The following is an 18,559-nucleotide window of genomic DNA, read 5'->3' on the forward strand; positions in this document are numbered from 1 at the left end:
AATGAGCCCCTTAAAATTTTGTTTTTGCTTTTGGTACGTTCTAGCTTTTTCTTTGTCTCCATGGAGTAAAATTTAACGCATTTTAATGCAGAGCTTCTATGACTTTTTCATCCTACTTAGAAGAGTAACACCAAGGATTTTCAGGAGAAATTATCGCCTTTAGGTTTCTATCTTCATAAGTTGATGTCCTCAGAGATAAAAAAGCAGATTAAGTGTCACTATTGCAGCAGAAAAGAAACTCAGCAATACATGCAACAGAAACCGACTGTCAGCAAAAAAAAAAAATCAGCTATGAGAAGTCAGCATTAAAAACAATCATATTATTTGTCAGAGGTACAATGTTGCCCCAGGGAAAGTCAGCACAGGCTTTCCTATCCTTTTCTGTAGCCAGAATTCATCAGAACTCATTTTTTAGTTATAACTTGAATTTATAGCATGAGTTTTAATTCCATTAAAGTGAAATTGTATATATTTTTTTTTAAGGAGAAAGATCAGGGAAGTAAAGCCTAGATGACATCCTGCCATGTTTTTATCTCTCTCAAAAACGAGAGAAAAAAGTATTTAGACCTGCAAGTATTTCACAAGTCTAAAAGAAGAGTGAATCGAGGTGCTTGGGACGCCAGCAATAACATAGGCCGAACCCCGTGGTCTTGCTTGTTGAGACCAGTTGTAGACTGGCTTGTTAAATGACTGGGGAGGGGAAGGCCAAAAGCACAAAAGGGCACTTGCTTCATAGATTGAAGTAAGACTTAGCTAGCCCAAAGGCAAATCTACACGCATGTTACTGGAGGAATAAAGCCAAGAGTACAGATGGTACGTTTTATAACAAAGTCTTTTCAACTCATTCTTCCTATGCACTTTTCTCTACGCTTCTGGTTGATTGAGCCGAGCTTGCAAAACTCTGAAAGTAGTGACCAAGCCTTTGCAATTTCCAGCCATCGATGTTCTTCCTGGTCATCACAGTCCCAGATTAAAATCTCCCAATAGAAAAAGGTCTGTAATAGTGCTGCTGTGGGCTTTCACGCAACAGACCTTGATCATGTCAGCCTGCCAGGCTGATTGTAGTTTAATTGCAATCCCCATTTCCAGCCAGTGCATTGATTCTTGGCTTGCGCCTTTGTAGACTGCAGTCGTTGAAATGATAGAGTTTATTTGCCGGCCACTCGCGGCTGAATTGAAAGACATATGCAGTAATACCCGAAATTAGAGTCCGTGTGACTGATTTCTCTGGCCGCAGCTGGCTAAGCTGTAGGTGTAAGTGGGCAACTGTGTCAGCTCCACTGAAATACTGATGTACAGCAGCTCTTGTTGTCGGTCCTGAGGAGGAACTGGCAGTCCCTTTGCTGAGCACATTCATGCTGTATGAAAAATTAATTTCACCCGCACTTGCAAATAAGTTAAAATACAGTCACTTAGAAAAGAAGGGCAGTTATATTAATGTGTTAGTTATCGTACACCTGTGATGCACGATCCTGAGTTTTACCTCGTATTTTTGAATACTCACTAGTACTTGGACAACTAGCCTCTCTGCCAGAAATAGCATTTTGGATTTGAGCAAATTCCAAAATAGCTGTTTTTTCAAGCGGCATCACCAGCCACGCTTCACCTTTTCATCCTCTGCCTCACACACACAGAATATACCTAGAAATTACACTGCCCTGTAGCTCAGAGCAGTTTGAGCTGAATCTGGATTTGTGGCAGCTTTGGGGTCCAGGAACCTCTGGAACTGTGTTTCATCTAATGCTGGTCAGGAGGTCTCTAAAGCCACAACGTGACGGTTATGTCTGCAAAAGTTTTTGGTCCTTCACTGTGATTGCCCTCTGAGACTTGTATTGCTGCTTTCCCTATAGCGAGGGATGGGTAAGTAGTATGTGCCTGAGAAAACTGTAAAGCAGTTCTGAAATTCTGCCTGGTTTAAGGTATGGTATCAATACTTGATAACAAAAGTCTATATGATTCCTTGATTTGCTTTACCTGCCAAAATAACAGACTGATTGCTCAGCTGGTGTGAGGAATATGCTTAATTACAGTGTCCTGGAACGTCTGTACAACAGCATCATGGGTTGGTTTTTTTTCCAGACATTCTCTTTTTTCCTTTCCTCTGAACCTATAAATAGTTTAAGGTATACAGGATATTAGATGAAAGCAAGATAAACGTAATTCACAAATTAAAAAAAAAAAATAGTAATTTATACTTCATGCATGCATTGATGGAATAGCTGAGCTTTCATCATCAAAGTCAGGTCGATTTAAATAAAAAAGGCAATGGAGTTTTATTCTGAAATAACCCCCTCAAATCCTGAAAAACATCACTGTAATGTTAGTTTATTATCCCAGCTAATCAAATTATCACAGGTTATAGGCAAAATGGATGATTTTTATTTTTTTTTTTAATCTGCTAGCATGGAAATGTCAAAGCATGATCTCCAAGCGAAACACTATTTTCATACCCGTAAGCATCTAATCTTTTGAGAACCGGATGGCTATTATTGCACTTTCAGTCCATAATCTCTGGCTAAAATTTGTGGGATTTCTCATCTACTTTAAATTAGAAGATTAAGAGTCTTCTTCAGTTTGCCTTTTAAGCAGGGAGGGGGAAAAAGCCAAAATTCATGACAAGATCTGTTATTTTAGATCCTACTTTGATAATATCCACTTCCAGCTGAGACTGGCTGGTCATAGCTTTTGGAAGACCTCAATGTCCTGTCCAGTCTAGCAGTTTTGGCAGACGCTCCTAATATAAACCCAGCTATATCAAGAAAGCTCTACTCTGATAACAGCTCGCTTTGCTTAGAGCAGTTTTGTACTAGTATAACGTCTAGCTATGTCCACGGGAGTTTTTGTTGGTCTAGCGTGTTCCTATCCAGTGTACTACTCTCATATCTTGTGGTTTTGCTATACATCCCTCACTTCCAATTTGTGCGTGTGTCATCTCCCAGATGCACGCGTGTTGCTGAAAAGGTTGCTTTCCCTGCCTTGCCCCCAGGTACTCAAAATGTCGGTTCGTGGCTCTGTTAGCCTACAAGCTACCGATAGTTTCTCCCCTTCTGCCAGCTGGCTGCTGAGCTGCTTGTGTGCGCGCTCCTTAACGCATTGCAGTCAAAATGCACCGACTTCGCACAACGCTGTTATTTAAACCAACACCTCTGATTTTGACTAAAATAAGTGGTAAAGGAATGAAGCTCACAGCCATAGAGCAGACAAAAGGTGGGAGTATAAGGGGATTATTTTGTTCTCTTAAACGCAGGAAAGATTAACCGTAAAATATGTATTTTTTTTAAACACATGCAGTTATTTACATCCTTGCAAAGTGGGTATGAAATGCCACAAAACAAAAGCAAGAGTGGTTTGTACCCAAGATAAACTGAGTAAAATGGGAGATCTATGTATTCCTAGTTAGATTTAGCAGTGTGTTAGAGCTGGTACTAAGGACTATGCAAAGTGCAAGCCACGAAGAACCGTGCTTAGAATGTGGATGCAGATGTGTGTGAATACCACTGGTGTGTCTATGTGTGTGTATGTGTATATATATATTTTTTTTTTTCCCTAATAGCATTTTATATTTATTGACCGGTGTTTTTAAAAAAATACATATCTTCAAATTATGAAGATGTTTGTATTCTAAGTCATTATAAATCCTCTGCTGCACCAAGGATACCCACTCTGGCGTTGTTTGCTGTGTTAATAGTCATCTCAGAGAGGCGCTTCAAGACCAGCCCAGGACAGGCAGCGATATTACGACCATCATTTGCAGCCTTAAAGAAAGACTTTCCAGTGTTTCTAAATTATGCATTTAAGACTTTTCTGGGCCTTATAGGTCAGCTGCTCTCCAAAAGTCATCACCGCCGATCGTCCAGCATATTTGAAACCATTTTCACTTGCACTGTGTGTGCTCATGGAAACTCTCTTATCCTCTTAAGTGACGGGTGTAGCTCTTGGTGTTGGTGTCAATGAGTCGCTCCCCCCAAAAGAAAACAAAACAGAAAAGGGAAAAGAGGCAAGAAGGAAATGTCTATTTCTATCAGTGATGAGAGGGAACAGCACTTGTTTCATTTCTGCGTGTGTTATGAGCTCATTAGTGTACTCTTGAGAAACAGTTCCTAGAATAGCAATATGTGCAATACTACTTTTTGTGCATCTTTTGTTGCAGAGCTGCCTTTTTTGCAAGGGGCTGACTTTTTTCCAACCAAATCGTATCGCCTGTCAAGAATTTTCATGTGACTCCTGGAAACCTGCTGCAGTCTTCCCTATTTGCTATTCACTCCTGTTTTCTTCTCCTTTGAGCAGGTAAGCACATATTTCTGCAACGTTATTTGCAACTGGAAAATATTTCCAATTTCAGACACCTGGAGAGCTCATTCCCTTGGATTGACTAGGGTTAACATCTCTCTTCTGAGATTTCCCACAGATCCCACTTTATTTTCTGCCATAGAAAAATATCTGAACAGCAGTGCAGTACTTCGGGATTTTTTAACATCAGCTCATGTCAGTCTACATCCCTCTAGCTTTAGCGCAGCTTAAAAAACGGTATGCGTGAACTTTCAGCTGTGAATCTATTTACAGCTGAATCAGGGTTGTGAGCAAGCAATATAGAAAATTGCTTGAATTTCTGCTCTCTGAGAGGAACCTCTAAATAGCTTTATGTCCTTGGAGGGGCGGCGGGAGAAAAGCCCTGAAGTAGAGAGCCAGAGTGGGGTGATGCAGAAGCTGGGGTGTCACCCGCCATGGTGACCTCCAGCTGAATGAGAGGGTTCAGATACTGTTCACCAAGATCATGGCCGGGCAACCGTTGCAGAAACAAATTAAGCCGCCCCGGCTGACTGTGCACTGAAGCGTATGAGGAACTCTCAAATGACCTATATATGATTATATATGATTGATGTATACGTGGGTGTGGCAAGAAGCGGCACCAAACAGCTGAGGGGTAGTAATATCTTACACAGCTGCAGCTATTTCTGCAGAGGTGCTTGGCGCAGCCCTCCAGAGTCCCTTAATATTCATTGCTGGAATTAGACCCGCGTTTGAGAATTCAAGGTTTTTTAGGAAGGAGGAAATTTTACAGATTTCTTGAAATCACTTTCAGTAAACTCTAGTCATTAATGGAGAGTGTGTATGGGGGTGTGTGCGTGCATTTATGTGAAAGGAAAGTAAATGTGCTTAATCCGTCTTTGATGTTGTTCTGCTTTTCTTTTAACATTATCATCACATGTAGTAGCTCTTATTTTTGCAAAGCAACTTAGAAATTTTCTCAGAAAACAATTGCTAGTTTCCTCCTCCAAAAGAATTTTCTTTCTGAACGTATTAAGAGACTTATTTTCTCTTAAAGATTTATTTACTTTATCATTGAGCTGCAGAATCTAACCTCTGCCATGGCTTCAACTTTTTTTTTTCCTGTGTTTTTTAAGGGAAGAGGTATTTTCTAAAGCATTTGCTCTTGAAAATTTCTGTTTTGATTTACTTGACAGTAATGCATGCTTTCTTCCCAGTTTGTATCAAGCGGTAAATGATGGGAATGCCTATTCCATGCTACTTTATTGCAGTGGTAGCCGGATTTTGTTACGGTGGTTACTTGGTCTCATCTCAGGTTTGCAGGGGTAAATGGTCCCCTATAATCTGCAGCTCCCACCAGGGCCCTGCACCGTAATCCAGTGCAAGGCTGTGACCTACAGCAGAATTCAGCTTTGTCTTTAAACTGGGCACAGATTTTTTAAAAGGGAAAGAAATTATTTTCACTTGCACTGCCCTTTTTTCCCCAAGGATTTCCGGGGTGCTGTTAGCTACTGCCTCTCTGGATTCCCCAAGAAGTGAGTTAGTGGTATCAGTAGCAGAGAAGGGGATGTTGTACAATGAGCACTTGATAGTCCCAGGTCATGAAGAGTTACGAGTATGGGCATCACTTTTCTCCTTATAAGCGATTCCTTTGGAAAAGGTGAGGGGAAAAATCTGGGTACAGCTCAGTCAGGAATTCCCTGCTACATTATTTCGAGCATACCCACAAATCTTCTGCTCCTGAACTTTACAACCTCCTCTGAAACAAATACCCATGTCTGCTGTTAACTAAGTTAGCAGCCTACCAACTAATCCATCACCAAACGTGAGTTCTGTCAGCAGCAACTCCAAACACGTCTGCTAGGAGGATTCAGCCATTGCCAGCAGAACTAAAAACTGTTCTGATGCTTCACTGAAGTATTTTGAAAAGTTCACTGTGAACACTCCCATCTTTGTTTTGTTTGTTGTTAAACTTCTATTCCTGGTATTGTAAATAACTGCCCTGCAGAGTACACAGAGAGACATATGCATGCCTTCTGTTTCTAGCAGAGCCTTTGCAAGCTATCCCACTGTAAACTGTTTATAGATGACTATGTAATCTGTAACCTTACTGTGATGGACAGTCAGGTCAGAGTTCTCACCACACGAGGAGGCATTATTAGACATTATGCATTGAGTGACTTACCACCACCCTGACAGAGTGTTTGCTGAGTAGAAATACCAATGCCTTACGAAAAGAAAACACTGCCTGCCAGCCAAAACCCAGCATTTTATAACCACTTCGTTTTGTTTTTTTTCTTTGCAAAAGCCGTAATTTCTTACTTGCTGGCAATATAATAAACTTTAAGTGATGCTTATGGTTTTAAGTGCAGCACTGTATTCAAATTTTATATTCCAGCAGTGTGCATATTTTCACAGTTACATTTATTTGCTTTTCGTTGTGGCATGATATAATTTAAAGGTTTTAGGAGCCTGGCCCTACTGTAACAGGGACCATAGAAAACACGTATGGAAGGTTTCAGGTCTCCAATAGTTTAGATCTGCAGGCCATGGCCTTGGCCTTTGCAAACAGTTGTATGTAAGTTTTACTTTCTGGATGTGTAGAGTCCCATATTGTTCCATGGAAATGTCACAGGTTTCAAATCCAGCACGTACGGAAGCCTTGGCATGGCAGGGGCCTACTCAGAAACAGCAAACTATTGTGCTTGCTGTGCTCACACAGAGACAAAAGTCAGTAGGAGAGTGTTGAGATAATAAAGGAGGTGAGCAATGTTTACTGTCACAGCTGATAAGCGCTCGATCTTTTCATAATTACTATTATGAGAAATTCCTGGCAAAACTGTAATTCTTTGTTTGCTCCTTTTCTTTCTCCTCCTCCAATACAAAGAGGAGAACCTGACAGTATCTTTATTTATTCTTCAATTCTCCTTGTCCACTGCTGGTGTGAGTGTTACTTTCAGCTCAACTCTTCCCTAAAATTTCATCTGATTTCTTAGCCAGAAGATGCTCTTAAGCAGCAAATCCCATTTGAGGCTGTCCCACAAAGGCTGCAAACTTTGCCCATTTTTTCTCAGTCCTGCAATGCCTTTGGTTGACAATAGACTTGGGTAGAAATACTCCTAATTTAATATCTCCCTACTTGAAATACCAACTGAGCTTGTAAGCCAAAGGCATCTCCCAAAGGTCTCTTCATCTAGGGCCACAGCATGTACTTGAGGAAATGAAACATTCATTAGTTGGATGCCAGATTATTTGCACTTCTGTCATGATTAACCAGGCAGTAAGAGACTGGGGGTGACACTCATCTAATTTTAGGTATTTACATCTTGGAATACCATATCCATATCTGAACTGCTCACGTTATGTTCTCTTTATAGTTGGAGAAAACAGGCGTGTCCCCCAGCATGACTTTCCTGAACAGATTTAAACACTCTTTGTAGGATGGGATGAAGTGCACCCTGGATGTGCCCAGTTTTCTCCAGCAACCATGGAATGAGGTCTGGATTTTCCTGTACATCTCTGTTTGTGAGATGTACATATCCCACTCCCGATGGCCATTACCTCATTTCCTAGTAATTAGTGCTGAATGAGCTTAAAAAACGGAAAGTCTAAGCTAGAGTGACTGAACTTTATGCACCTTCCAGTTCTGACCTCCCAGGTCACTACGCTGCTGTCACTGCAGTCATGAAGGTCTTCTCTCTCTTCACAGCAATTACGGAGAATTTAATCAAAAGGAAGGAATTACTTCAAAGTTTTCTTCCTGTTTCTTACTTACCATCTCAGTAAAATACAGACACTAGGAAAGTGTAGATAAAAGCATAAATATTCTATCTATTGATCTGTCTATCTAACTTTATGTAAAATAACTGTCAACTCTATAACAGCTGACGTCTTTCATTTATTACATTTAATTTTCTTATAAGTAAAGGAAAATAGTATCTTTCGTTCCTCTTTTTTCCCCAACTCCACACAAATGCAACCCAAACCACTTTCTTAGAGCTGAGCAGAGGAGGACAGGTCACCTCACTTCTTCTGAAAGTTAAAGAATGAGAATTATCAAAATAAGGCCTTAAGAATTCTATACTAGGCACAAAAAAATCATGATGTGAGCTTGAAAAATGATGATTTTTTTATTTCTTTAGAACTTGTGTTCTGCTTTTGAATTGAAATGGGACTGTTTCAGCACCTGATGTTGAAGACTAGATAGCATTTCTTGATAAAGTAGTAAGAAAAGTATGTAGATAAAGGCAAGTGGGTCCTGACAACAATTTCATTAAACCTCTTAACTAGGACTTAATAAACTATCTAATCATTTTGGATGCCTTTGGTTTTGGCCCTCTTATAGGGAAAAGTTGTTACACAGTATTAAGGATTCAGTCTTTAAAAATTAAGGCTCCTATGCTTTTCCTTTTTTTTTTTTTTTTTTTTTTTTTTTTAACACTACTAGGTACCAACAATAGAGTTGGAAAGCCTTTTGCCTTTCAAAAAAAGATGCTTCAAAACATTTGAACCAAGAAGATTTTCTGTTGAAAGCATAGGTAGGAAGCAATACATGACAGTAAATGAACAGTAAAAATTTCTATTTTATTCCAGCAGAGTAAGTTTAGATGTGTTTACGTTTCATCTGACATGCTAAATTCTTGTACTAAACAAACCAAGGAAACCCAAACGGAGTCAATGAACTGAAAACCTGGATTCAAAAAGCCATTTATCTTTATGCTGGTCTGAGTCAAAAGTTCAATTCTGGATACTCTCCTTCCTCAGAGTGTTTAAATCTGGATCTAAAACTTTCTGTTGGACCCAATCTCTAAAACAGATGACTAATAAAAATGACATAATGACACACATATATATACACGCACATATCTTCTTTTTGACATGCAACGTATTAGCTGAGGGCCAGGATGGTTTTATTTTTGTGAATAAAGTGATTCAACTCCTCCTTTCCCTGTCCTCCTCCCTTCTCCCAGTCTGCCCAAATCTTTGTGCTGGCTCGTACTGCTGCATAGCCAAATATTGCAGAAAGGAAGATGGTGTGCTATTTTTTGCCCTTTTTTTTTTTTTTTGCAAAAAGTAAAAATTTTGTTTTACTTTTTTCCTTGTGTTCATTGGTCAAATTAAAGAGTCAACTTAAAAATTGATGCAAGCAAATGGCATCCAAAGTGCCCTTGTGCATTTTATAATTGCACCCAGCTCTGATTACAGTCCCACAGAATATATTTTTGCATTTTCTTTTCTTGCATTACACTTCATTGGTGATTCACTACCTAGAAGGGATTCACCCCTTTTAGGAGAGAGAGAATTCACTGGTTTCATGACCTTTTATTTCTGCAGTAGAAATGGCTGAACTCACTTGGAATAAATACAAACCAAGCCAAAACATTACACAGAACAAAATTAATTCCAAATCTGACCTTTCTGAATCGTAAGGGGGAAGGAAGGAAAAAAAAGGGTTGCTTCCCTCTGTCTTTTGACTGATGCCTTACAATTTGCAAGCACCAAAATATCACAGCAGGGACTAAAGCTTTATGGATATGTGTCCTGGTGAAAAGCAGATGAACGGCAAAACTGTAAGACTCACAGTGCTACAGCCGCTTCTCAGGTCTGTGCCTGGAGTGGGGTTGGGGGTACCCTGCGGCCGCCTGGATGTGCTGGTGTTGTCCCTAAATAGGGGTTCTTTACCCGCTGTGCAAGAGCTAGTCGCCACACTAAGCTGGGATATTTGTTTTTATTTCAATTCTGCAGGATTGGGTGTCAGGCATTTAGCAATAGCCAGCACACCTCACATTTCAAACCACCCAATATTTGTAATGATAAAATACAGATGATTGGTTAATAATGATTCATTCACCACTCCTAACTATACATATGCATCTAAGCTCACGTTTAAAACATTTAGGGAGGTTACCTGATTAGCATGCTCATTATTCACAAAGAGGTGTGTATTTTAGCATTACAATTACCCAAGGTTAGTTTGGGATGCACTCTCCGCTCGACTTTGGTGCAGAAGTAATGTTTTTTGCTATCTTATGTCTAAGTCATCAACCGCAAAAGAACGCCTAAGACGCGTTGTTTCATTTTGCATCCTATTCAAGGTTAGGTACCTTCTGTGATGTCTCAACCATGTCCCAACTGAAGCTTCTTGATAAACTTTTAACTTTGTGCTTTGGACATCACCCGGACGGCCTGGCTGGTTTGAGGCCATGGGTGGGCCTTGCTGCTCTGACCCACCTCCCCGCCGCTGTTTGTGGTGGCTGTGGCGCAAAAGAAGGGGGAACAAGAAAAAAGTGTGAGGCAAGGAGGGTTTATTTGCTTGCCTGGGACACGAGAGAGTCCTGTGGGAAGCATCTCCCACCAAGGAGACCCCTCAGGACCTGGTCTCGGATTTTTGTCCCCCTCTAAAAGGGGGTGACACACCGCAGCTCCTGGGGGCTGCCTGAGGGAGCAGGGGACCAGGCCCTGCCTGTTGTCTTTGCCCTGCTGCCGCTGCCCCTTTCATGCCATCTGGAAAACCAAAAGACTGACTCCTTTTATTAAAAAAAAAAAAAAAAGCGCCCAAACGTGATGGAACAGCTGTCGATTTACAAATGTTTGCAGGGGTTGAGCTGTTTCAGTGGCGGGGTCCCATCGGGCCGCCCTGGCTGCCATTTTGTCTTGCCTTCCCCGGGACCGGGACCGGGACCGGGACCGGGACCGGCAGGGGGCGCGGCGGCGGCCGGCACTCCCCGCCCGGCCCCCGGTGTCGGGGCGAGGGGCGGAGCAGGGCAGGGCCCGCCGGGGCCATCGATCGCCTCGGGGCACCGTTAACGAAGCGGCTTCCTTGGCAGCGTCTCCTCGGCTCAGACGGGGGTAATCCCGCCCGAAGGAGGCCGTAACAAGTCGTGAGGGGCTCTGTCAAAAAGTTGAAAACCGAGTTAAAAGCAACGTGCCTGGGAGCACACCCTCACAGATGTTATGGTGCCTTTTTTATTGGTTCCTTTTTGTGTTTCATATGGCTGTTTTCAGGGCTTCTTTCCCCATGCGCCCAGTGGGTGAGGGCACTCGGCAGCAGCACCCGTGTGGCTGAAGGGGAGGCACAGGCCCGGCTGCCCTCTCTGGCATCCTCGTCACCTCCGGTCTTCATCCCTTCAGGTCTCATCAGGCTGAAACCTGGCATGTGGCTCAGATGGGCTTGAAATTAAAAAAAGAAAGAAGCAGGCTGATACAAATGGGTTTGTCAGTTTTTAAGTCAGGGTGAGCAAAGGCTGCAGTTTCTCTGTGGACGGCCAGGCTTTGTCCGTCCTCCCGTGATCCTCCCCTCAGCGATCGCCATATCTCACCGTGAAAATGTTGTGAAGTTTGGTACCAACCTATTTATAACACGAAAGTATCCTAAAGGACTGGAGATAGATTTGAGTGTGGAACTGACCACAGTGCAGGATTTTCCGCTCATGAGAGGTTTTCAATTAATTTTTCCCAATGTCATTCCCCAAATCAAGTATGGTCTGCAAGAAGCAATTCAGGCAAGTGCTGGCTGCAAGCCTGGGACTACATGGCCTATGGCTTTCTGTATGAAGGAGCTGTGCATCCTAGAGACGTGACCCAGGGCTTTCAGTACCAAGACCACAGAGGTCCAGCATCTGGGAGCCTTGCTTGAGAGAAGTCCTTCAACCTTTCTGCTTCAAAGTGGGGGAGCTCAGCGTGTGTGGGCTTTCAAACTGCTGGCTCTAGAGCAGCAAGCCTGAAAGACCCTGGATGGCTCACAGCTCCAGAGGAAGCCTAAAACTTTTGTGGTCCCAGCAGTTTTCTGAGAGGGGAAAAAAAAAAGGGAATTTTAGTTTTACATACATTCAGAGAACTTGAATTATTTTGCAATGAAACGTTAATATAGCCTGCGTTTGGAGAGCAGATTATTTGAAATGACTGAAGGAAGCCTGGTGAACAAGAAAGCTGGAGGAGCAGGACTCTATCAGGAAAAAGAGACAGGAAAGAAATATAAGGAATGGAAGGAAGTGTAATGGAATTTGCCTTATGTCCTCAATAATGACGCACTCCTTCCAGGTGATAACTTGAACGCTGGCGTCACGTTGATGTCTGATTGAAGACTGAGACTGGCTAATGGGCTGGAGAGTGAAAGGAGTTTTTCCAAACCTTGTTTTGGAGTCTAAAAAATTCCAGCACTGTGCCCTTTGAGATAAGTTATTTCCCAGAGCATCCTGAGAAAACACTGACGTGATACATACTGGGATGGCGTAGTGGTGGACCTACTGACCTGGTAAAATGAAGATTTAAATGTACAAGTGTAAAATAATTTGTGTGATGAAGCCATTTTTTACCCTTGCTGTTTCCACTGCCTGGTATCGCAGTCTGCAGGGACTGTCTCAGCATATGTTTATGAAAAGATGGCAAAAGGTCCCCGTTTTTAAGTTCCTAATGAAAGCCCCACCATACTGAACGCTACAGAGTCCAACTACTCACTAAATGTTGCAATTTTTGGATTATCTTTAAATCTCTGTGGTGATTTTTCCATTCAGAAAAATATCCTTGTGATGCCAAGGGAGAATGATAAATTTTCTGAAAGAATCCATTTGTATCAAAGGCCAGGCTTTTGTGACTTTTGCAGGACCACGAGATTTGTTCCAGAGACCTATAGTTCCATTTGAGTAACAGCAGCCTAGTACCACCAGAGTCAAAGATCCCCCAAATTTGCAGTGCTGTCTCTTGCATTGCTCAGTACTGAAGTGACCTCCATGACTTATGCACAGGAGGTGGCAGTAATCTCAAGGCATGGCTCATGTTTCCAGCCATGCTCACATTCTCATGGACAGAGAATACCACACAAGTGATATCCTGGCTTTGAGATTAAGCCGGGATATCACTCATAACTAACAGCTGGCCACCAGTGCAGTTTATTAGAAACTCAGCTAGTTACCGAAGTGGGTTCTTTATCTTGGTGACCTTCCAAGGCAATCAGAGCCTTCTTGGAAGACCTTGAATCAGAAATGTTTGGATATAAGAAAAATAGCACTGTGCAGCGCACAATTCTGATCTCCCAGGGTTCGCAGATTTGGAAGGCGCTGTACCATATATAACTGTGGAAGACAGCACTGAGATACTGTAGCTGCTGCATCAAGGTCATGGTGTTCTGGGATCCAATTAAAATTATGCAAGATAGGCAATTTAGGAAAGAATTCACATAGAGCTCAGGAAGGAAAAAAAATCATGAGCGTTATAAGCTCAGTTACTTTGTAAGATTAATTTTCCACTATCTCATGATCTTGTAATAAGAGCACAAAATGTTTTAAACGTTTGATTTGCTTATTGATCAGCACTCTGGAGACCTTTCTAAATCACAGTTATAGGTTTGACTTCCATTTAACAGCGAAGTTGTGGGCTTGTCTTGGAGTAGTATATGCTGGTTGCAGTGGGTTGTGAATTTGGTGCGTGGGCAGCAGTGAAACCTGGAACGTCTGATGCTGGGAAACCCACCTCCTTGCCTGGAGGTGATGTGAGTAGAAAAGGTGGTAATGCCACATGTCCTGAGCATTGATCCTGAGCACAGATCCAGAGCATTGATTTTGCCTCCTCCAACATAACCATCATGCTCGTTCAGGTCACTGTGCTATCTTTAATTCCCAGAAACCTATAGAGAGATAATGAGGAATGATACTGCGAGCTTGGGGAATTGCCATTTGATGGAAAGCTTGATATTGTGGATGAGGGTGTAACAGGCCTATTCCTGTCCTAATTCTCTCCTAATTCCCACGTCCTGAAGGACAAGGATAAAAAATTTAGCTATCTTCTACTGCATTTTAAGAACTGCTTATATTGTTATGATCTGTAAACCAAAAACTGCTGCTGGCAAAGGGGATGGGTTTTCATGCATGCTTTGAGCAAAGGTTTCCTCAGAGGTATTGCTAGATTCTTGGCCTGTGTTAGGTTAGGCTTGTGACTGGGGGCCTATTCTCAGCTCAGGGCCCTGTTTGCTAGCTAGAGTACAAACAGTAAGTGAAAAGGGTAAAGAAGAGCTCACAGTCCAACCAGGCAAGACAAAGACTTGATTCCCTTACATTCCGCCGAAGAGGGGTTTGCAAACGCTGTTAGTACCAGCGTTTTGGTCTCCTTTTTCCTTTTCCTTTCCTTTATTTTTAAAAACTTTTCCTGAGGAAGAATTAGCTAACCAAGAAAGATGAAAAAGGAAGAGGGAGCACAAAAGCAAAGAGTGATGGAGAAGCAGAAAGGGAGCAAGGTGGGGAGACTGAGATGCTCAAACAGTGAACAGATAAGAAATGTCGTCCAGCAGAAAACTGGAAAGAAACTAGACACGGCTGGTTGCTGCTGTCCAGATGGCCCTTTGCTCAGATGCAGGTCTCTCTTTGTGCTGAGAAAGTCTCCTAGGCACATTCACGCTGCTCTGCCTCACACCAAGCAAAACTGGGAAGGGAAGGTCTGGGAAATTGGCCCTGATTGTCCGCAGGCTGCAGTTGATTAGAGTGTCCTTGTTTGATGCAAGCCAGTGTATCTCCAGAGCAGGCAGTGGGAACTGCAGCAGCCGCGGCTGCCTGTGGGTCGGGTCTGAAGCTTTTTAGGATGGGCTGCACTTGCAGGTGTCCCTGCAGAAATGGCGAGGGGGGCAGAGCATCCCTTTCTAGCAGTAGTCAAAGGACTCTTCTTAGGGGTCACCTTCTGCTTGCTTAGGAAGGAGCATTTGATGCTCGGTCTTGAGCATTTCTTCTTTTTCACAGCGTAGAAGACAAAGAAACCCCATGTGCAAGTCTTTCATGCAGCCGAAGGAGCAGAAAGCCCAGCTCTGTCTAAAGGGAGGCAACTGTGGTCACGTGGGCACTCTTGGTCACAGGATGCAGAAGCACAGGAGTACACGGGAGGTGTTTCAGAAGTTGGGGAGATGACCCACTAAGTCCAGGTGGCCTCCTATAAATCAGCTTGGCTGCGGTGAGAGCAGAAGCGCAGCAAAGGGCTAGCAAAACGAAGGCTGTCCTGTGGCCAGCCTCAATAAAGGACAGGCAGAAACTGTCCTTGAGAGTGCCTTTATCTCCAGAGGTTGCAGAGAGTCAGTCGGATGGAGGGGGAAGGGTGTAAATAGTGCCTGTTTGGTTTCATACTTTCTTTATTCTCTTTATTCTTTGTTTTCTGATGATAAAGGAGCTTTATGTGGATACAGTAGCAAAGGAATTGATGAGTCATAAGGTTTGCAACTTCATTTCCCCCTCCGCTCCTTTTATTTTTTTTCCTGATACTCTCATCTCCTTCTTCCCTCCTGCCTTGCCCCTCCTCTGCTGGCGCAGCAGGACGTGCTGTGCCTTTAAGAAATGTGGTTTTTCAGAAGACTAATTCCTGAGCTTTGGCATCTGTTGAGGCATGCCCTAAGTTTTGTGGTGTGGTTTATGAAAAACTAAAGTGCATTGGTCTAGGGAGGTTTTTAACTCCTTTCTGCCATAGATACATTTTACCTCTTCATTATTCACTTGCAGAGTGTACACCGTTCAGCATTTCCGTTCAGCATGGGGATTTCTGCTCTCCTCTCCAAAAGGGGAGGAGAGATAAAGCTATTTATTTTTTTCAATTAAAATTTCTATTTGTTGAGTTGTTTTTTACATGGCAAAGCTCTGGTGAATAAAGCTGACATAGCAAATCCTACCACTGACACTAATATTGCTGCAGTGTTAACCTGTCATTGCAGTAGCAGGACGGTGTAGCCGAAGACACGTTGACCTGTAGCAGTCACAGCATTGGCAGCTTTATTATGAATTTTATATATTGTGATTTATTTTTTTTTAAGTTCCCATTCATCAACATTACTTTTTGCTTCCTTTCCCCTCTCATCACAGTCAAAAAGAAACTTGTAAGAAGTCAATACGATTGTACTGTGAAAATTAACATAATGTAAATGAGATTTAGGGCAATTTCCTCTTTTTCTTTTTTTTTTTTTTTTTTTTAGCAAATCTCATTCGTTTGAAACCAAGTGTATGCTTCGGTAGGTCTGCCCGGATTTTTTTTCAACGTTTGCTAGGGGCAGCAATGCGGTCTTTAAACCACAGCTCCCAGAGAGAACGTTGCAGGTGTTACAGGCATACCGGGAGGTAACTACAGAGTTACCCTTGGTGATGATTTTAAAAGCCCTGTTGCTACAAGGTCCTGGATCTGTATGCTGATGTCATCTTGTAATAACAGCATAAAACCTCTTGGGCTGTCAGCCTATATTCATGTACCTGTACATTGTTTTAGGCCTCAAGATAGCAAGCAAGTCCAGGTGAGCAGAATTCCCCTACGTCTCCGGCATCGTGGCAGCTCCGGGACTTGCCATGCAGTCACCCGCGGGATGTGGGCCCCACAGATGAAAGAACGGTTTCTAGTAGAGACAGGCCTGTTTTTATGAGGAGAGATGTTGGAGGGGAAGGGAGGGAGCAGGAGCTAGGGCTGGATGTGCCTTCCACACTGAGGTGGGTGTGTGGCTTTGATTAAATCACTTAACCTTTGAGCTGCAGGTTTCTTGTGAGTGAAATACTGGTATTAGCACCGTGTACGGCATGTTGGGATTAAATGAATTAACGCAACAGTACTTTACAGTCTTGGTTCTGTAAATGTGCTGAGTGCAGTTGTTCTATTAAAGAAGCTTGTAGTGCTCGTTATTGAGCCTACGAGAGGGCCCCCACCAATCCCCTGTCCTCCCCTCCCTCCCTATTAGTCCGGTCAGTGCTCTTATCCCTCTCCATGACCAATAGCAAGCAATCTCTGCTGCTTAGCCTCTCGATCTTGAAGCAGTGCTGTATTGCGACAACTCTCTTCACAAGTGGCTACAGAGGAACAGCCGCACCGCAAGCCCTGGTGAGGAGCTCTGTCTTCTGCATCGCCCTCCAGCCGCACAGGCCCAAGGAGTCTCCGGCTCCCCAGTCCCCGCAGCATCCCCTCGGTAGCATGCTGGAATGGGAGGTAGAGGTCCTGGAGTCTCTTGACATCTCTGCCACTTGCTCCCAGGGTGGCCTGGGCAAGTCACATCACCTTTTTCTTCTTCCCTCTTCATGCTGAAGTGCGCATTGTATCTTTTACCTTCATACCCAAGAGCTGCTCAGGGCTGAATTAATGAATGCCATGAAGTCAAGGATGTCTGTGGATGCACAGCGCAATGTAAATGCGAAGTATTACTTGGTAATTATGGGTGGAGGTAACCCTTGTTGAAAAGGATTAATTTTATCATAAATCAACATTTGATCAGGTGGAATCGTAGGAAGAAGCGTAGGGAAAGCCTGTCCTCTGTTACCTCAATCTGAAATGTTTCAGGAGATTGGAATGCTGCTTCTCCCATGTGCTTTGTGCATGTGTCGACTCTGAATCTAGTACTGGTTACTGAGATTGATGGGGTGGCATAAAAATAGTCTGACTTTTATAGGTGTAATATTTCAACATACAGAGGGAAAGAGGTCTTTTTTTTCCTTCTCTTGGGATTCGGTATTTTATGAGGAAGGCAAGTACTGCTTTTGGCAGTGTTGTCTGGTATATCCAAGGTTGACACAGCAGCTCCTTGGGTTCAGTCAATTGAGCAACTTGTGGATTTTAAGAAAGAAAGCAGGTGAAATATTACTATGTAGCTGCTGACATACTAGCATCATCAGGGTACAGTTTATTAAGTCTCCAGTACTGCGCAGCGATCAAAGAGTTAAAAATTCCAAAGGTTTAATCCAGTATAATAACATTTTGCAAGGCCTGTCAAATTCACAGCAAGTGAGATGCAGAAAAGCAACGGAGCTAGGTGGAAAATAAAATTAGATGGAATTATATTGCCACAGGTTTATCTAACTAGTTGTTTCACATAACAGGGTAGACGCACGTTTATCTGAGCCGTCAGCAGAAGCTCAGACTGAGTTGTGTTCCCTTGCTCTCCCGGCCTGTATTATCCATAGAAATGGAGTGCTCTTCATCCGATTTGAACAAAGCAGTGTTCTGCTGTATCTATTTTTGGTCACTGATTTGTATGCTGTAGAAGCCATCTCATTCCTTAGAATACAGCCATATATTGTTGTGTTTGTTTTCCTTTTGCTGCTGTGCACATAGTGGATTGTTGTTCGTTTGTTTGAAGGATTTAAACATCTGGAAGAGACCAGGGATAGCCATGTCTTTGTACATAGGTTAGATGAAGAGCTGCAGGTCCCTTCCAAAGTGAAATGTTATATGCCATCTACTGTGATGCTCATTTGTATACTTGAGGGTTTTGGTGTGGGAAGGACAATCAATGTAATGCTAATCCAAGCAGCTGGATAAAACTGCTGCTGCTAAAACTAGCGCAAGGTAAAAA

General features: G+C 42.7%; 1 protein-coding gene across 3 annotated transcripts in view; it reads left to right on the plus strand.

Moving 5' to 3' along the window:
- The window catches only part of PRR5 (proline rich 5), a 100,167-nt gene that overhangs the window by 19,709 nt on the left and 61,899 nt on the right, over window positions 1–18,559 (plus strand). For all 3 annotated transcript variants that reach the window (XM_054202424.1, XM_054202413.1, XM_054202394.1), the window contains one exon: window positions 4,151–4,287. The gene's annotated coding sequence lies outside the window, so the exon portion shown is untranslated. The remainder of the gene's footprint in view (window positions 1–4,150; window positions 4,288–18,559) is intronic.

This window comes from Rissa tridactyla, chromosome 1 (genome assembly GCF_028500815.1).
Source record: "Rissa tridactyla isolate bRisTri1 chromosome 1, bRisTri1.patW.cur.20221130, whole genome shotgun sequence".
Lineage (NCBI taxonomy): Eukaryota > Metazoa > Chordata > Aves > Charadriiformes > Laridae > Rissa > Rissa tridactyla.